We start from the raw sequence: 17,725 nt of genomic DNA on the forward strand, positions 1-17,725 counted from the left end.
GCATCTATCTTTTGAAAAGGGTACATTAGTATACTGCTAGAATCACAGGAGCACAAAGTAATTCCTGTGACTCTTTCATTAAAGCCTCCAGACCATGAAAGAATGTATATTCATGATCAAGATGACTCGTGAAATGATAGAACAAGTAGAAAAGTAGGTGAGAAACCTCTAATAATTTCACAAGAGATGAAAATCTTTTAACCTTTGCAAATATATCCCTGCAACACCGCATCCTGACCTAGTGGAACACTATCCTTTCACATAGCCAGTAATACAAACAGATGGTTTCCTTTTAAAGGCCGCAGTTCCAGGTCCTGGACAGTGTTTGAAAAGCATCCTGTAGCCAAACCACAACCAATCTGATTCTGGACACTTCAACCTGATTGCTCACAGTTGTCACAACTCTGTAGTGATCTGCACATGCACAGCATTGTGCAAGGATGCATAATGTCCAAAGTCTCCAACACCCTCACAATAGCCCTGTGGTAGTATCATTCAAAGGCTGTACAGAAGAAACTGAGGGATTAAACAGCACAAGTAAGCACCTGGCTGTAGTATTGCTAATGCCTATAGTGGCAAGTACTGACATCAGACATTAATTAGCTTATGTCATGTGTGTGACACTTTCTGAACTCTTAGATAGTCAGGAAATAAATAACACCTCCCAGTTATAAATATGCTGCACTTCACTTTCCTTTAGAACTGCACAACACTGGGAAGGATGTATTAGTATTACATTGAAGTAGCTGCAGCTCTCCACATATCCTGCAACACCATAGAAGCAAATAACACCAAGTGAATAACTCATGATATTTCAACATTTCATGTCTCGTACCTGTCCTGTTTTGAATTAGGCTTGTGTTGGATCTGCTGTGATTTTGAAGGTTATCTAAGGATATCTGATCTTTACCTACTTTACCCTTCTCAACTGCAAACTTTCAGGTGTGAAATTGCCTCCAAGATGAGTTTCATGAGTATCTGTTGCTGGCTGATTTTAGAGTATGCAGAAAGTTGCTTAGGGGCAGATAAATTTTATTCATAATAGTCTGGGCTCTTCCATTGCATGTTTATCTGCTCTTGGTTGTTCTTTCCAGTCTTTTATTTGGAGAACAGTACCTAACAGCCAATGGATGTACTTGTTTGCTAGATTTGCTTCCATTTTTAAAAGTCATATCATGTTATCTTTTTTTTTTTTACATCATGATTTTAGTTTTTATTGCTTTGTGCTTAGACACATAAATGTTTTTATGAATAGGGTAAATAAGTTATCTCCCTGAGCCCTATTTCATTTCTGTGGGCAGAAATAACCTCGGCACAGGTTGTTCCAGGGATTATTGATTACTGGAGCTGTGCCTCAGGCCATCGGCTCTTTCAAGCCAATTATTAATGCCCCATGTGTCAGCAGTTATTGGAAAAGTGGTGAACGCATGTGCTGTGTTCTTTGAACACTTTTCCAAACCAGAGTCAGGTGCTAGCAACAGGAGCTAGCTAAATTACAAAGTGGAGGGAAGGAGTCCTACGCCAAAGTCACCCCTCTGGGCCTAGAGAGGAGAGATGGCTTACACTTTAACCTGTAAGGTTAAGAGACAATGAAGTGTGGAGGAGAAAGTTGTTCCTTGATCTGCAGAGCTAATGAAGGTTGGTTACCTGCAGATGGGTGTGTTGCATTCCTGATGCGCACCTTAACCATGTACTGAATTCCTTTCGTGTTCTCTGAACACTCCTGCATCTTTGCCTGAGAGAGGCAGTATGTTCTGTGGGTACCTTGAACCTATACATGTGTATAATCATAGAAGGGTTTGGGTTGGAAGGGACCTTAAAGATCATTCAGTTCCACCCCCAACACATGGGCAGGGACACATACTGTTAGACCACTGCCTCAAGATGGAAAAAGCTTTAATTCCACTTCCCACTATAGGACAGAGATTAGTCTTTCTCCTTTATTTAGTTATACTCTGGCAAATGTGGCTGAAATTAGTGACTAGGGGGAAAAAATATAATATGAGGAAGCTAATGGCTTAATCGTCAGTTGAACAAACAGCACAAGCATTTGAAGTATATTTTTTTAGGCAGGCCGGCCAAATTAAAAGTTAAATTATGTTACTTAAGTGCCAGAGGTGTCCATCTATAATGATATCAAAGCTAAAAATAAACCCAATGATGTTTCTACTTTGCAAATAGTGGAAATCTGCAAATAAACAGCCTCATGTTGCGAATGAGGAAAAAAGCTATCTCTGCAGGCATTTATGAAAGCTCTGCAGAGCTTTAGTGTGGCTGTGATATGGGAGCAAAGCCAGCTCTGGAGTACTATTCATCTTGTGCCTGTTCCACATGCAACCTGTTATTTCACTGTTAATATTCTCCAGACATCCAAGTGCAAGCGTCAGTATTAGGCTCGCTGGGTCAGAGGTTACAATTCCCTGCAAGCTGCTGCTGGAGAGATAAGGGTATGAACTAAGGGGAATGGAAGTGTGGCTGCACTGGTTTCCCTGGAGGAGCTTTGGTCTGGATGGTGTGTTTCTATTGCAGAAGTACTTTGAAAACAAGGATGGCATAAATTATTTCAGCGTGGCAGCACTGTCTATAGCCACCACATGACCTGCAGACAAAATCCAAGTTTTCTGAGCAGAAATTGTCATTTTTGGTCAACTGACTTGGAAATATAAGCGGGGTTTCAGTCACACATTTATTTGTGTTTAATTAGTGTGGTAGCAATTGCTGTGGGGTCTTCACTGCTTAAGAGTATCATCTGAGTGTACTGAAATAGACAATGTCCTTAGCCTTCAATTTAGCCCTTTCCTCAATCCAGCCTCTGTGGTGTTTTTCCTGCCATGTGATGGGCAGGATCTAGCACTAACTAGCCAGAGCTCTATGAAAGTTAGAACTTTCCGTTCTGGTTATGCCCTAGGATCTGTGTCTAGAAGCCTGCAGTGCAAATCTGCTGCAGCAAACCTGAGGCAGAAGTTGTGGTATGGGTATATGGGCAGATAGCTACTGAAGAAACAATAGCTTATTGCTCTGGGAGCATCAGTCACTTGCTCTTTATGGCCTGTTTTACCTGATCAGGGGTGCAGGTGGACAGATAGCCTGTCACATGAGCTTTGGGAAAAAACATGTCGTTCTCTTTGATAATCTCTGATGGTTTTTAACATGAATTTGTATTGGTGGAACTTCAGGACAAGCTAGAAGGGCCAAGCTCCCCCTCAGTGCTTACCAGCATCTATAGATAGCTATTAATTCCTGAACGTCATGCTTCCTCCTATGCATGGCCCCACACAGCTGTAAAAAGCTGCCAAGGCAGAGGGGGTATCGCTCCGTCCTTGTTCTCATCCATGCACTGACCAGTAAGAACTGCAATCTCTGCTGCCTTTTGGGAAATAGCTGCTACTCAGTGCGGATGTGAACGGGAAGGAGAAAACAAGAGGCTGGCTGCAGTTTCTATGTTTTCTATCAAAGACAAATGAAGAAGACAGCAAATGCAGAAATACCTGTACTGCACAGGCAGCTACTCTGCAGACCAGATTTAGACTTTCTGGGAAAGGCAAACTTGCTGTATATGCACCATTTAATTCTTGCTCCTTCTTTGACTAAGCTTTTGGTTGTCCATAAATCATGAATGGCCAATGGTGCTTTGGCCTAAAACCAGCATGTCCTTGCTGAGAGTTCAGAAAGTGCGTTTCAGGTACAGTGGATCTGATTCATTGGTGTCCTCTTGGCCTCTGTATCAGTTAGACATTTAGGAGAAGACATATAACTCACTGATTTGATGCCCTCTTTTCTGCACAAACACAATTAACTGTTCTAGAGCTAGTTCTTTTCTATGAACTTCCTTCCCTCTTACTAATGGAAATGCAAATGAAAGACTAAACTACAAACAAGAGAGTCTATTCTTACTCCGTACTTCAGAACTATCCCAAGGGTAATACAAAGGTCTGAGCAGAGCACATTCATTCCAAAAGCAACTTGAATGGAAGTGGAGATAACAGAGACAGAAGAAGCATCTGCCTTGAGTCATCTCATTCTCAGGTGTAAAGTAAGAAATGGTATTCTTGCCTCAGAGACCTTTCCCATTTGGGGCAAACCTATCGTTAGACTCATGATGCATATTGAACAGGCACTGTGGATCTCTCTTCTTCAACACTGTATCATGGCCTTTCAAATGTAGTTGACAGTGATTTGCCCTCTTCTGGACTGAGACAGATGTGCCTATACTCTTGACAACTGATGTGTAAAGCCTCTACCCTTTCTTCCATGAGCCGAAGTATTTCTTAACGGGATTATATCACATCTGCTCATGTGTGTAACTGTCATATTTGTTAAAGCTGGAAGGAAAAAGACCTTGCATACATCTTGAATGTATGAACCGTGCATCAAAAGGAATATAGTGAATCCCATTTCAAGACCTTTATTTCTGATTGTTGTGGGTGTTTTGTATGGCCACATTCCATTTGCTATCATTAACCAACAGTGGTGGCCCGGGTAAAGTGTCCTTAAATGACAAGGTTACTTAAGCATTTGAGATTTGAATTGAGGTAGGATGTTAACCAAGGACTAATATGCCTTGCTGGCACTTGATATCTGAGCAGGAAAACATGATTGAGCCAGGTATTCTCAACATTCAAGGTGATGTAGGAGTGTCAGTGTCATTTTGAGAGGACAGCAAGCCTGTATGAGGAAGTAGGACTGCTCAAAATAAGCACATGAAAACTTCATCCCAGCATATAAAATGTCTTGCATTCCACAGTACCAGAGTTGCCCTGTTTTTTTAGCATTAGTAGGTAACAGGCACTTGATAAATGTCAGAGCATAAATCTAAGGGTGGAAATTAATATAAGGAATGGTATCTCAGGTCCAGGAATTTTGTCTCTACTGATATTTTCTGGTTTGAAGTTGAAGTCATTAGACCCCAATGGGTTCCAAGTGGGTTTCATTCAAATTCATAAATTCAGGAAAGGTTACTTATAATTCACCTTCAGGTTAATGCAAAAACATGGCCCAGATTTGCTAAAATTTTGCACACAGCAGATAAGGTGTCTCTCTGACCGCTCCAGGTAGCTTTCATCTTAAAATAACTTTAGATCTGAGACTACAAATAATGTCAGATGTCTTGATGTAATTTGAAGCTTATTCAAATAGAAAATGACATAAATTTCAGTTTATTATCCTTTCTTTACTTGATGAGATGATCATCTACATCCTTTTAGCAGCTCCTATTGGATACTTCACCAAGCTTATTCCAAAGATAAAATGCCTTATCATCTTAAGAACATCTTGAGTTGTTCCCTTGTCAGCTAAAAAGCAGGCCTTTAAGCCTTACGAACTTATTCGGTTTATACTGAATGCAATGGTGAACTTTATGATCAGGAAAGGTTTTAAGACTGGTATCAGGGATACTGGAATACAGGGGGATGCAGGATCAGAAAAAAGTGGACAACTAAATTACTTCCAAATTTGCTTTGTGCTACTCTAGACACTAACCAAAGGTATTTCAAGGACTGGTTTAGGTATTCTTTAAGATAATGGAACATTACCTGTGGATTTTGATGGAAACAACATTCATCCAACTTTTAGGGAAATGTGTCAGATTTTTGAAGCAGGAAATCACCACAATGTATAGTGTCTCCTTCAACCATAAAATCATGCTGTTTATCTCCTTAATTAAATCCCTGAAACTTCTGGTTTGAGCTAGTGATTCGCTCTTGGAAATACAGATTCCAATTCAGCTACAGGAAATAGTCACAACCTGAACTGAACCATGTCAGCACATGCTGCCTTCTTTCCATCCTGTCTTTTTCTAGTTTCATTGCCAGTGACTGGCTTTCAGCAATGAAATATTTCTCTGCTTGATTAAAGAATTTTATGAGTTCTCATCTTTGCCCAAATTTTTTGTCCATCTCTTTCTGTCTTCAAATCATTCTTCCAAAGGGAAATGAGGAATAAAAACACTGTTAAGTTTCCATAACCGTGACTAATCTGTCAGCCCTAAATGATTCCTGACCTAGAAATTAGTAATTGTCTAAAGGAGAAAATGATCAATAACTATCCAGTGGAGATAGTCTGAGTTCAATATGTCAGCGGTCATTTCCTCACCACGCTGTGTATCTTTGAGGCTTCATATAGAGCTGAATAAGACAGCACCACACATTCTAAAGGGATATCGGCAAGAAAGAGCAAGACTCCTTTCACTGGACTCCTTGCATGTATGGACAGAGTCTGTTTCTTTGTCATATCAGAAAACAGGTAGTATTCCAGTGAATTTTCAGTGTTCAGGGTTTGATATGAACTACTATATTCAAGAAATTGCTACAAACAGAATAGAGTTATAACTGTTTCAAGAACTCTACAAATGCCTGCGAGCAAACACTTTGGTAGCTTAATAGTGTGGGAAAAAAAGATTTAGGTAGGAATCTGAAAATGCAGATTCTTTACTTTTAGCTTCTTTTTGTATTCTCCTTATTCTGTGTTCTCTGAGCACTGTTTTTAACTAAAAGACAGTGGTGAATTAGTTTGTTAACTGTGTCCTTGAGTTTAATTACATGTGTGGGACTGATGTGTCTGGAAGACTCCGTGGAGTGAAACTTTCTAACAGATCCAAGTGGTCTCTTTAGACCATTGAAGTACTCAGGGGGCTCAGGTTGTGCTTCAGCTCAGGTTAGTGGTTAGTGTAGTACTAATTCATGCTTACACCGGCTTTTGTAGCAGAAATTGTTAATTTCTCTTTCATTCTCCATGTTTCAGGTATTTTCTGACCATTAAAATACTCAGGCTGAGTCACATTCCTAACCGGGCAGGATTCCCTGTGTTTTACTCACTAGGTTGTTTACTAATTCTATGTAAACAGAGATAACTCTGAGGTTTTCCATACCATACCTAATAAATTTCAACACTCTCAGTACCCCTAAGAGTTCTCTTTTAAGTCACACAGTATCAGATAGGAGCCTGCCAATGCACAGCATGTGATGTGGTGTTTGTGCTGAAGTAAGTTAGTATGGAGGTGTTTTCTAATTGGTGCTCTGCAAGCACTATTGATGAAAGTTAATCACAGTGAGATAGTTGCACTAATGTGATAAACACAGGAGGAGCATTGCTACTTGCTTTCCTAAATGTACATGAACTCTGGATTCTATAATTACTGATCTGTTTTTAATCAAAATAATGTGATTTGAGATACTTCATTTTGTAAGTATTTCCCAGAGAGCAGTTTTCATCTTAGTTATTTAAAGCACTGTTCAATAATGAGGGTTTTATACTCAACTTTTTATACAAGACGTACTAATAGTAATACTAATTGCATTTTGTGCTATTCCCAAACTATCTTCTCAAACAGAATGGGCTTCAAGTTTCCTTCTATGGGTTGACTACTAATAATGTGCATAGGCTTTTGCTCTGACTAAGCCTTGTGTGGCCCAGCTGCCAATCACAGGCTTGCCATAAGCACCATGAAACCATAATGAAGCACAAGATTATGTAAACAGGAATGAAAATATCCCAACCAGCGAACCATATACATATTTATATATAAATTACATTCTTCGTCATCCTCTTCAGGGATCCTTCTGAATAGAAACAAGTTTTATTTATCGTGTGAGCATCCTCTGCCCTGTAAATGCATAATAATGGAACTCATTCAAATACAAGAAAAAAATGCAATTAGAAGTTATACCTAAATTCTCATCAGTTCAAGTGCCTGTTTCTGATGAGATATTAATACAAGCTCATCAGTTATAAGTATGTATCAAAATTGGCTTTAGGTGTGAGTCTTTCACGTTCAGAAGTATACTGGCTAAAATCAAGAAATAAGTGGCCACTTACATCAAGATCTAACTATATTCTTTTCTAGCAACAGAAACCAAATGTTTCAGAAGGGGAACTGAACAACATTCCTTTCCTCCAACCTTTTCATATGTGTTCCTTTTCATACGCTGACCTTAATTTTGAAATCTACCTGGAAAAATGCTGCAAGTTCAAGACAGTAGAGGAATATGGGGCAATTTTGCAGCTGAACTAACTGTCACACTGCTGGAAATCTTTTAACAGAAGAACTTTTTCCTGAAGAGCACATTTACCAAAAGGTGCTCTTGAAATTTCTTGAAACACTTGAAATACAGTTTTCCAGTTACCCAGATGAAGTGTTTTGATATTTTCAAACTGAAATCATGCTTTGTGACTTAACAAAGAAGAGTCCTGAATATCAGTTTTCAGTGTTGATATGTAATGAACTTTTTGTTCCTTTTTGTGTATAGTTTCATATTATTCCAATATGAAGGAATGGTCTCTCTGGACTCCAGATTTTGGCACAAAATGGATTTCTAGATAGACTATAGTACTGAGTGTTCAGTATTTATGTATGGAAAGTGTGCTTGAAAGTTTGGACACTCAAAAGACTGATTACATCCCCTTAGTATGTTTTTGTTTGAATGAGTTCCCACTGTCTTGTTAGTATTCTTTGGAACCACTGCTTCCCCATGGTAAATGCTTCTTCTGGAAGCATGAGAAGCTTTTGGATTGTGTCAGGAAGAGAAAAGAGCAAACAGACAAAAAGAAGAAAGCTTCATTCCACTATGTCTGATTTGAAGTTTTCTAAAGATCTGGACACAGAACTTAGCTTTTATTGGAAATGGGATTTTAAATACCCCTGCTCCCTTATATGGCCAACCAGAATCAAGGTGCTGGAAACACTCTGGATATCAGAACTGTTTTCCCAAAACTTCATAATTCTCACAACTATTCTGCTAAACTGTCACAGCTTGAAAACAGGGGTTGGGTACCAGATTTTCCTGTGTTCAAAAAGTCTTAAAGCAGAGATTGCAGCTTCTGTTGAGTTCTTTCTATACTATAGGCAGCTCAGTTGTAGCTTTATTAACCATGATATAGAGGACATCATGTCAGCACTATTTATTTCTTACTTTCTAGTTGTCTCTTAGAAAACAGGCACTTAGTCTACAAGAGCTAGTTTCTGATTTATTACATTCATTCTTAATGTTTTTTTTCCATCTAGTTTTGTTTGTTTTGAAACATTACTTTAAGTTAATAAGATCTTGGTGGAGAGGTCTGTCTTGTCCCCAAGTGAAATTGCTCCTCTCACTCCTTTCCTTGTGCTTCTCTTTGTCTCCATTATCAGTAATTAATGCTTTTTTACCTAAGTGAGTTTAATCAGATTTCTGGCACATGTATCGCATTTAACATCAGTGTAAACACCAGTCATTTAAAGACAGTTACTACTAGTTTCCAGAGCTTAGTTTAGATTTTGTCTCTCATTGTTAAAGCACAGCCTGAGAAGGCATCCTTCCTTGGATGTCATGAAAGAAATATCTCACTGAATGTTTTCCTCCACAGAGAGGAAAACTATGGAACATCTCCCAGCACACTGAAACATGTTTATGCACACTTCTCTAGCAAGACAACATCAGTACTGCAATCTAAAGAGTCCTGTTGTCAGAGAAAGGTTATATGTTACAAAGCTGACAAGAATTTCTGTATGCTGGAGCAGGAATGTGTTCTTTCACTGGTTTTATAAATATTTCTTCAGCCTTAATGTATTTTTTTTATAACAGTGAACCCTGGTACAACAATGATAAAATTTTCATTTGTATCTGGTGAGGCAGACAAAAAAATTGATGATAGTCTATAAGGCCCATAATTTATGAGCTAATAACTGTAATACAAGCATAACCACAACCTAAAATTCATGAGAATTATACATACAGTCATCTAGGACTTAGTGGCCAAAGGAGCTTCTTACTTTTGGAATTAAACTGGTGTAAAACATAAGGTAACACTGTCATTGAGAGACCATGATTTCTGTCCCAGTGCCCTCCCTGCCCTTCCCCAAAGCCCTCACATTTTCAACTTATCAAAAGTGTCGATAAAGGATATCTGTGAAAGGTTTTGTCTTTCTGCCTGTGAAATGGAGTTCTTGAGATATTTTCCAAGTTGTTCACAAAAAATAATATTTTGATTGTTTAATCAAAGAAGAAAGTGCTTTTTCCAGAAGAGCCAGGAAGGGATTGATCAGGACATTCACTACGGATGTGAGGGTTCTGAATTATGTAAGAAATTACTTAGAGAACTGAGCGGGCTCTGTCTGTTTCTCAGACTCCAAATCCCAAACTGGAGCTTCCTTTATTGAAGGATTCATTAAAACTCACGTGTAACATTGAAAAGTTTCTTTTAAAGAATTAAAGTTTTCAGACAAGAATATTTCACTAAATCTATAGAACCAACTTCCAGACCTTCTTTTATATTCTTTCTAGGCTGTTACAAAAGAAGTTCAACATTTTTTATATTTTTTATTAAAGATGACTGAAATTTAGAATGAAATGCCATGTAATGTATTCCTAGTGGCGGTAGAACAAGCAGAAATGTGAAAAATAGATCAATATTAATCAAATAGTTGATCAAAGATGCTCTGGACAACATTTTTCATGTTTCCAGAAATCAGAAACAGTTCCTGGTGGTACAGTGCTGTAGATGATATATTTGGATGAGTGCTTGACAATTTGGAAAGCTCTCTTTACTCAGTTCATTCCTTCTCAGTTTTTATGGCCTAAAGTATCACTGTGTGCAAGTTTCCTTCCTGCCTATGCCTTGCCAAGGACATTGACAACATCCTGCTCATTAGTGCTGTCCTGTAATGTCTGATGAGTGCTCTCACCACTGATTCTGTATAGGAATAGCCATAGAAGATCAAGCCACAGTTCAGTTTTATCTCTGTTCTTGGCTCTAGCAGTAGCCAAATCCTGGTGTTCCAGACAGTCAGTCCTTGGTAAAAATATTCTTGCCTGATTTATGGCACTATACATGGAAGAAAAATGACTTAGGGTGAATTTTGATCTCTTCAGCATCTATGATGATCAGCTTATACCTGATGAATATCACTACACCAAACTGAATAAACTGTGCATGTTCATTGTGTCATTCTTCTCCATTCTCTTCCATTGATTTCATTCTTCTTCTAGAATAAGTAAATAAAAATGTAGTATATTAAATTAAGCAGAAGATATATAGGATTTATCAAGTGCCCTCCCTTCCCAGCTTCACCTGCACTGTGCTTCATTTTATAGTTGTTCTGAGCTGCCAGTGCTCTGAGTCTTTAACATCTGTATTGTTGAACACAGATTCTGCTGCTTAACAAATAGAAATGTAACCTTGTGCCAGGCTGATATTTAAATATATGATCCTAAATAATACAGAGTGCTACAGGCTGAAATTAAACTGCTGGATGATTTGCTGGTGCTGGTTTCAAGTAGACTCCCTTTTACTTTTTATGAAACATATTTAGTTCTCTTTTTATGGAACAGGATGCCAAAATGAGGTAATGCTTTGTAAACCGGTTATTCCTTCAGACACACTAACTAACAACCCTGGAATTCTTTGCAGAGCATAAAATTTGACATACCCCTAGGAAAAGGTCACATACAGTGAACTGTTGAGGCAGAAGGAAGAAAATAATACTAAAAAACCCACCAAAAATTCCAAAAGAAATCAAAACATTCTAATATACCCCAAATTATTCTTTCAATTTTCATGTTGATTAATAAAGGAAATAAGGGTTATCTTAAAAAATATGTGTAGGTACCTACATGTTAGCTGAAAACATTGCTTTTAGGTTCTTATTTGTCCTGTTTACCCACTATAGCTGGGATTAATAAATCATCCAGAAAAGTTGTGTAAATCACAGTGCATTTTGCAGTTATGCTCCTTTAATTACCCTTAAGACATAGAGAAGCTGATTTTAAACATCCTCTTCTGATTTATAGTGGGGATGTCGGCTACATGCATGAGATACTCTCTCTTTCACCTTGATGAAGGTGAAATTAGTTTTGTTTTGGAATAAATTGGGGCAATTGAAAACTGCTTATCTTTTGAATAACATACCTCAAGGTGGTTTCATGTGTCATATGGTGCTGTCCATCTCTAGATCTCACACTGGTATAATTCCATTACATTATGGAATTTGACTTATTCCCAGTTTCTTGTTTCATTATAGTGCATTCAGTACCCATTAACATTCAACCAACCTGTTCCTCACCTTAGCTTTTGCTTCTGTGTTTCCTTGGCAGGCTGAGATGCAGCCTTCTCTAAAATGAAATATAAAGATTATCTTGCATTATTCTGTTGCTACAGTTTGGAAACAGAAGGTTCAAAGAACTCTGAAAGATGCTGCTGACAGTGCTGGCTAACTTGATGTACAAGTACACTTGATGTGCTATGAATAATTCTGGTTCCAATTTGCTTGTTTCCAATTAGAGAAGAAACTCAAGAATGGGCAGGACCCCCTGCAGATATGCAAATTAATGCAGGCATTAGTAATATGCTCATTGTCAGTAATCTGTGGCCCTGCAAGCTTGCACTAAAACCTACACATGGTATTGACCTCTCATTCCTGTATCCCCTGCTGATTCACCATGTGGATATATTTAGCCCTATTGCTAGCAGATCATGGTATGGAATAACTTTCTAACTATTCATTCACTTTTGGGCTGCCTTGCTGTAGAGTTAGGAACAAATCCTTCAACAAGCACAAGACTGGGGGCATAATTTGTGTGTAGAGCAACACAGTTTGGTGTGGAGATAGCCAGAAAGACCATTTTCCAGTATTTCATGTAAACCCCTGCAAAATCAGAATCTGACTCTGCTTTCTCTTCCTGTTTCAAGGCATTTTTTACCTCCCCATTTCTCACATTGCTTCAAAGCATAGTAATCTGTTATCTGCCCTTTCTCTTCCTCTCAACCTCTAATATTTGAAGCTTACCCTTTAGATCTGTCCCTCTCTTTAAGAATTCCGTTACAAACTGCTGTTGTGACACAGGCTGTCAGTTTAGCTCTCATTCTGGGCTGCTGAACAAACACCACCATCATTAATTTCTCAGTGAGAAAGTAGCACAGAAACAAGAAAATAGTGGGCATAAAGCTATTTGCCTACTTCATGTGGAATTCACACCATATAGAGGGATGTTGCTGATAGCACGTAAGGGCAACACTTCATTTAATGCATCAGTGCCTCAAATGAACACGATCCACAGCTTTGCCCATACAAGGATGTATAAGATTTTTAATAGGGTTGACTTGTGGTATCTTGTTGGTTCTAGGCTATATTCATATATCTGTTTTAGAAAGATATATTCATGCTTATGTGCTTCACAACTCCTATCAGCTCACTTAAATAAAGAAGAGCTGGAGGAAGCCTGCAGTTTCATAGTCTACTAATACAGACTCACTGCTAATCTGAGCACAGTGATGTGAAAATTGCATTTCTGTTCCTTGCTTTAAATGTAACTTTTGAAGATCCATGAATGATGGGATATGAAACTTCCCCACCCCTCTATCATGAGCTGCCAATGGACATAGAATCATAGAATAGTTAGGGTTGGAAAGGACCTTAAGATCAAGTTCCAACCCCCCCTGCCATGGGCAGGGACACCTCACACTAAACCATATCACCCAAGGCTTCGTCCAGCCTGGTCTTGAACACTGCCATGACCTAGCAGTGTGTGCTTGCAGCCCAGAAAACCAACCATATTCTGGGGTGCATCAAAAGAAGTGTGACCAGAGGGTTGAGAGAGGTGATTCTGCCCCTCTACTCCACACTGATGAGACCTCACCTGGAGCACGACATCCAGCTCTGGAGCCCTCAGCACAGGAAATATATGAACCTGTTGGAGAGGGTCAAGAGAAGGGTCACAAAAGTGATCAGAAGGATGGACTGCTGTCGTGGTTCAAACCCAGCCAGCAATCCAGAACTACGCAGCCCTCGCTCACTCACCCCCTTCCTCCCCCTGCTCCCGGACGGATGGGGAGGAGAACTGAAAGAATGTAACTCTCACGAGTTGAGATAAGAACAGTCCAGTAACTAAGGTATAACACAAATCACTACTGCTGCCACCAGTGATAATAATGATAAGGGAAATAACAAGGGGAGAGAATACAACCACTCACCACCCACCAATGAATACCCAGCCTGACCTAGCAGTGATCTAGCCCTTCTGGGCTACTGCCCTCAGTTTATATACTGGGCATGATGTGCTGTGATATGGAATACCTCTTTGGTTAGTTTGGGTCAGGTGTCCTGTCTCTGCTTCCTCCCAGCTTCCTCTCCTCCCTGGCAGAGCATGAGATTCACAAAGTCCTTGGTCAGACTAAACATTACTGAGCAGCCACTAAAAAACATCGGTGTTATCAGCGCTGTTCCCAGGCTAAAAGTCAAAACACAGCACTGTACCAGCTACTAAGAAGGAGAAAAATGACTGCTACTGCTAAACCCAGGACAAGTGCCTTTCCTATTAAGAAAGGCTGAGAGAGCTGGGGTTCAACCTGGAGAAGAGAAAGCTCCAGGGAGAACTTGCTGTGGCCTTTCAATACTTAAACGGGCCTTATAAGAGAGATGGGGACAGGTGTTTTAGAAGAGCCTGTTGTGATAGGATGTTGTTTTAAACTAGAAGAGGGTAAGTTCATGTTAGATATAAGGAAGAAAATACACCATGTTATTTTCATTTTTAGCCATGGGCTTTCCCCCACTTTATGGTGAGAGGTCTGCAGGCTGTTATATGCTGATCTGTTTTTTTCCTTAAGGGAAAAAAAGAAACTCTTGAATACAGCATGTGAGATTTAATCCTAGTTTAGGATATTATTGTTCTGTTAATGGGCACTTCCTCCATATACAAATTACCATAATTACCATTACCACTAAATTTTGTTTATTCATTTCACTGACAGATCAAGTCTCCCATATGTAGTCTCCCGAGGCATCTCCCTGGAGTGACGGCGATGCATCCTTTGACTGCACTAGGTTTTGACTCACCAGAGTTGTACTTCCTTGAAAGGATGCCCTGCCCAGCAAAAGCTCTGTCAGTGGGGAGAGAGGAGTGCCCCCCAAGGGTAAACAGTTCAAAGTGAGGCATTTAGAGAAAGCGCTTTGTGATTGTAGAGAGGAGGTGATAATGGGCTAGACGGTAACCACCCTGCAGGACTTCTCATAATATTCTCTTCATTTACCAAGCCATTAAACTGGAGCTGATTTTATTATCGTAATTTTTTCCAGTGACATCTGAAGAAGTTTTATGGCTTTCAATAAAGCCTTCTCTTCACTCACAATCCAGTTTGATTTTTACTATAGCTTCTTCTAGTGAGATTTATGTTCTTGTTTTGCTTAAGATTCACATTTTAATGCAGCCATAAAACCAAGTTAGATTTGCTTGTTTGAGGGAATCTTATTTAGTTAATTATCAGACACCACGTGGCATATCATTTAATGTGGCTTCTATTATACAATGATTGTTATTTATTTTCTTGACTTACTTCATAATGAGGAGAAGGAACTGATAAACCAGAACACAGTAGGAATCACTGCGTAAGAAAGGAACCTATTTCGATAATGGGAATGTTCCTTTGGACAAAGTAAGAAGCCTCACTCAAAATGACCACTCACAATTTAGAATTACCACGGCTATCACAAACCTTTTTAACATTCACTTTTTGTTCTCTTCATTTTTAGGTTCAATTTTATTCTTCTTGCCAACAGAATCATGTGTGATATTCTCATGGCACTACAGACATTAAAAACTTTAATCGTCCTAGGTCATCCTAGACATCCTTCCAAGATGGTGTTTGATTGTATAGGTTTCCTTGCAGCCTGTCTTTGATGCTCTAATTTGTCTGAAATATTGGACTAAATCTATGATGATTTAAAGAAATATGCTTCTCCTAATGCAGCAGTAAATATTTTTTTTTGGAGGGTCATATTGACTCAAATACTTTAAGTCCCAGATTCACTAAATGAGTCCTAAAGTTAGTAAAACCAAAGCAGCAGCTTCCTACTAGAAAAAAAAAAAAGTAATATTTTCTTTTCCATTGTACTATAAAGTGACAATGAATATTTTAATCAACAGTAAATATAACCTATGTCTGCCATTCTCACTGAAAGAGTTTTAACAAGCAAGTTTAAAGGCGGTATACACTGATCTACCATTATCCTTCTCAGTGGTCAGCACTGAGTTATTCTCTGAAGTGAAAATCTGCTATTATGAAAGTGCATTGAGACTTTGGTATTCTGCAGCTTCAGACTGCTTAATTTGTTCACTAGAAATGTCACAGGATTATTTTTGTTTTACTACTTGAATGACCTTGGAGGATGCTTTCATAGGATAATACTCTTTCATGTTAACCAAACAGGGCCCTGGAGATAAGTCTTGCATCCAAGACAATCATGAATCAAAAAACAGATGGGAGAAGATCAAGATTTTGCTAACCAGGTAAATGTAGACTGAAGTCGGTGAAGAATTTTCTCTCCAGAAAGGGGAACAGTGATGGGTGAAGTCTGTCACCTTCTTATTGATCTTCCCATTAAAATTCAAAGACCTTTCTTGCAAATACTCAATTTACATTTTTATTCATTCCTGAAAGAAACATAACATTTCTGTGAGCACTTAGTTGTGTTTGGGTTTGTTTGTTTTTCATTCTTAATAGCATTCCAGTCTTTGTCAGCTCCAGATTATTTGCTGTGCTACTGACAGCAGAGAAAGTCCAAGCTAGAAAAGAGACTTCCTTGATCAGAGTTCATTTGCAGAACAGTTGACCCAAATCTACTTGTTTTGAGTTATTAAACGTATTTGGTCCAAAAGTTTCACCTTGCTCTATTGCTGAACTGCAGCGACTGTCAGTATGAGTTATATCTTCCTTAAAAAGTGGTGACAGAAATATTGTACCCTTGTGACAAATTACTTCATTAGTGCCTGCAAATTATCGATGTCACTGAATGTAAAATTCTATAAGTGTAATATCATGCTGAGTAGAAAGTGGAATAGTAACTAGAATCGATCATTGATCCAATCTGATCTATCGTCCGCTGACCTGTGTCATAGTGTTCCCATGGACACCAAGTGATCCCAAGGAATAAATGTAGAACACACCAAATTGCAGCCATTGGTGACTGCCAAATGCCCTGATGAATGTGCTTTGGCAACTTGCTGTCAGCATCTCTTTTTATAGGCAGCAGAGTGGCCAGCTACAATCCTGATCATTCCCAGAACGCTGGCTCATTATGTTTTTTTCTCTCTTTAGTATAAAATTTATGGTCCACATATTTCACCCTCCTCAAGATCTTTAGAAATAGCAGAAAGATGTAGAAGAAAAATGCTCCCATATAGATTTGACAGGAATCACAGCTGCAGCTCTTAAGTATATGTTAAATGGGTACCAAGCTGCCTAAGTGATGCTATCAGGTGATGAAGTTGTGGTCCAGGTATAGCTACAATCCATTATACAAATGGACAAACTGAGTATATAGAGTGTTTTACCCAATTCACTCAGGAAGTCAGAGGGAGAACTCTTATTAAAACATGATAATCATGATTCTTAATACCCAGCTCATACTGTATTCTGCAGTATTCTGTGTTGGAAATAAGTGCCTAGAGCAGATGAAGGAAATGACAAATTAGAAAGGGCACACACAATGAAGTGGAGTGCTTCTAAAGCAGTTATATCAACAGCATCTGCACTAAATTACTTTTCCTTTTTTTCATTTTGCTACTTTTGTCTTGGTTTTCCTCTTCTTGTGATTAACTATAACAATGTATTTAAAATTGAAAATTATGGTGTCTGGAAGCCTCAGCTGTCTAGAGGAGCCAGACGTTAAAAAACATGTTCGGTTTGGGGTTTTGTTTTAAATCACTGTGCCTAATCCAAAAAGTTCCAGGCTCAATTCCCAAAAGTAGTTTGCATCAGTTCT

At 38.8% G+C, this 17,725-nt stretch overlaps 1 long non-coding RNA gene across 1 annotated transcript in view; it reads left to right on the forward strand.

Annotated features, from left to right (window-relative positions):
• Window positions 1-9,776, forward strand: part of LOC133207036 (uncharacterized) — a 49,534-nt gene extending 39,758 nt beyond the window's left edge. The window contains exon 2 of the long non-coding RNA XR_009723928.1: window positions 9,341-9,776. This is a non-coding gene — a long non-coding RNA (uncharacterized LOC133207036). The remainder of the gene's footprint in view (window positions 1-9,340) is intronic.
• The last annotated feature ends 7,949 nt before the right edge of the window (window positions 9,777-17,725 follow it).

This window comes from Neopsephotus bourkii, unplaced genomic scaffold (assembly GCF_033783945.1).
Source record: "Neopsephotus bourkii isolate Nb327-2 ecotype Australia unplaced genomic scaffold, CSIRO-AGI_Nbou_v1 NB_1825, whole genome shotgun sequence".
In the NCBI taxonomy this organism is placed as follows: Eukaryota; Metazoa; Chordata; class Aves; order Psittaciformes; family Psittacidae; genus Neopsephotus; species Neopsephotus bourkii.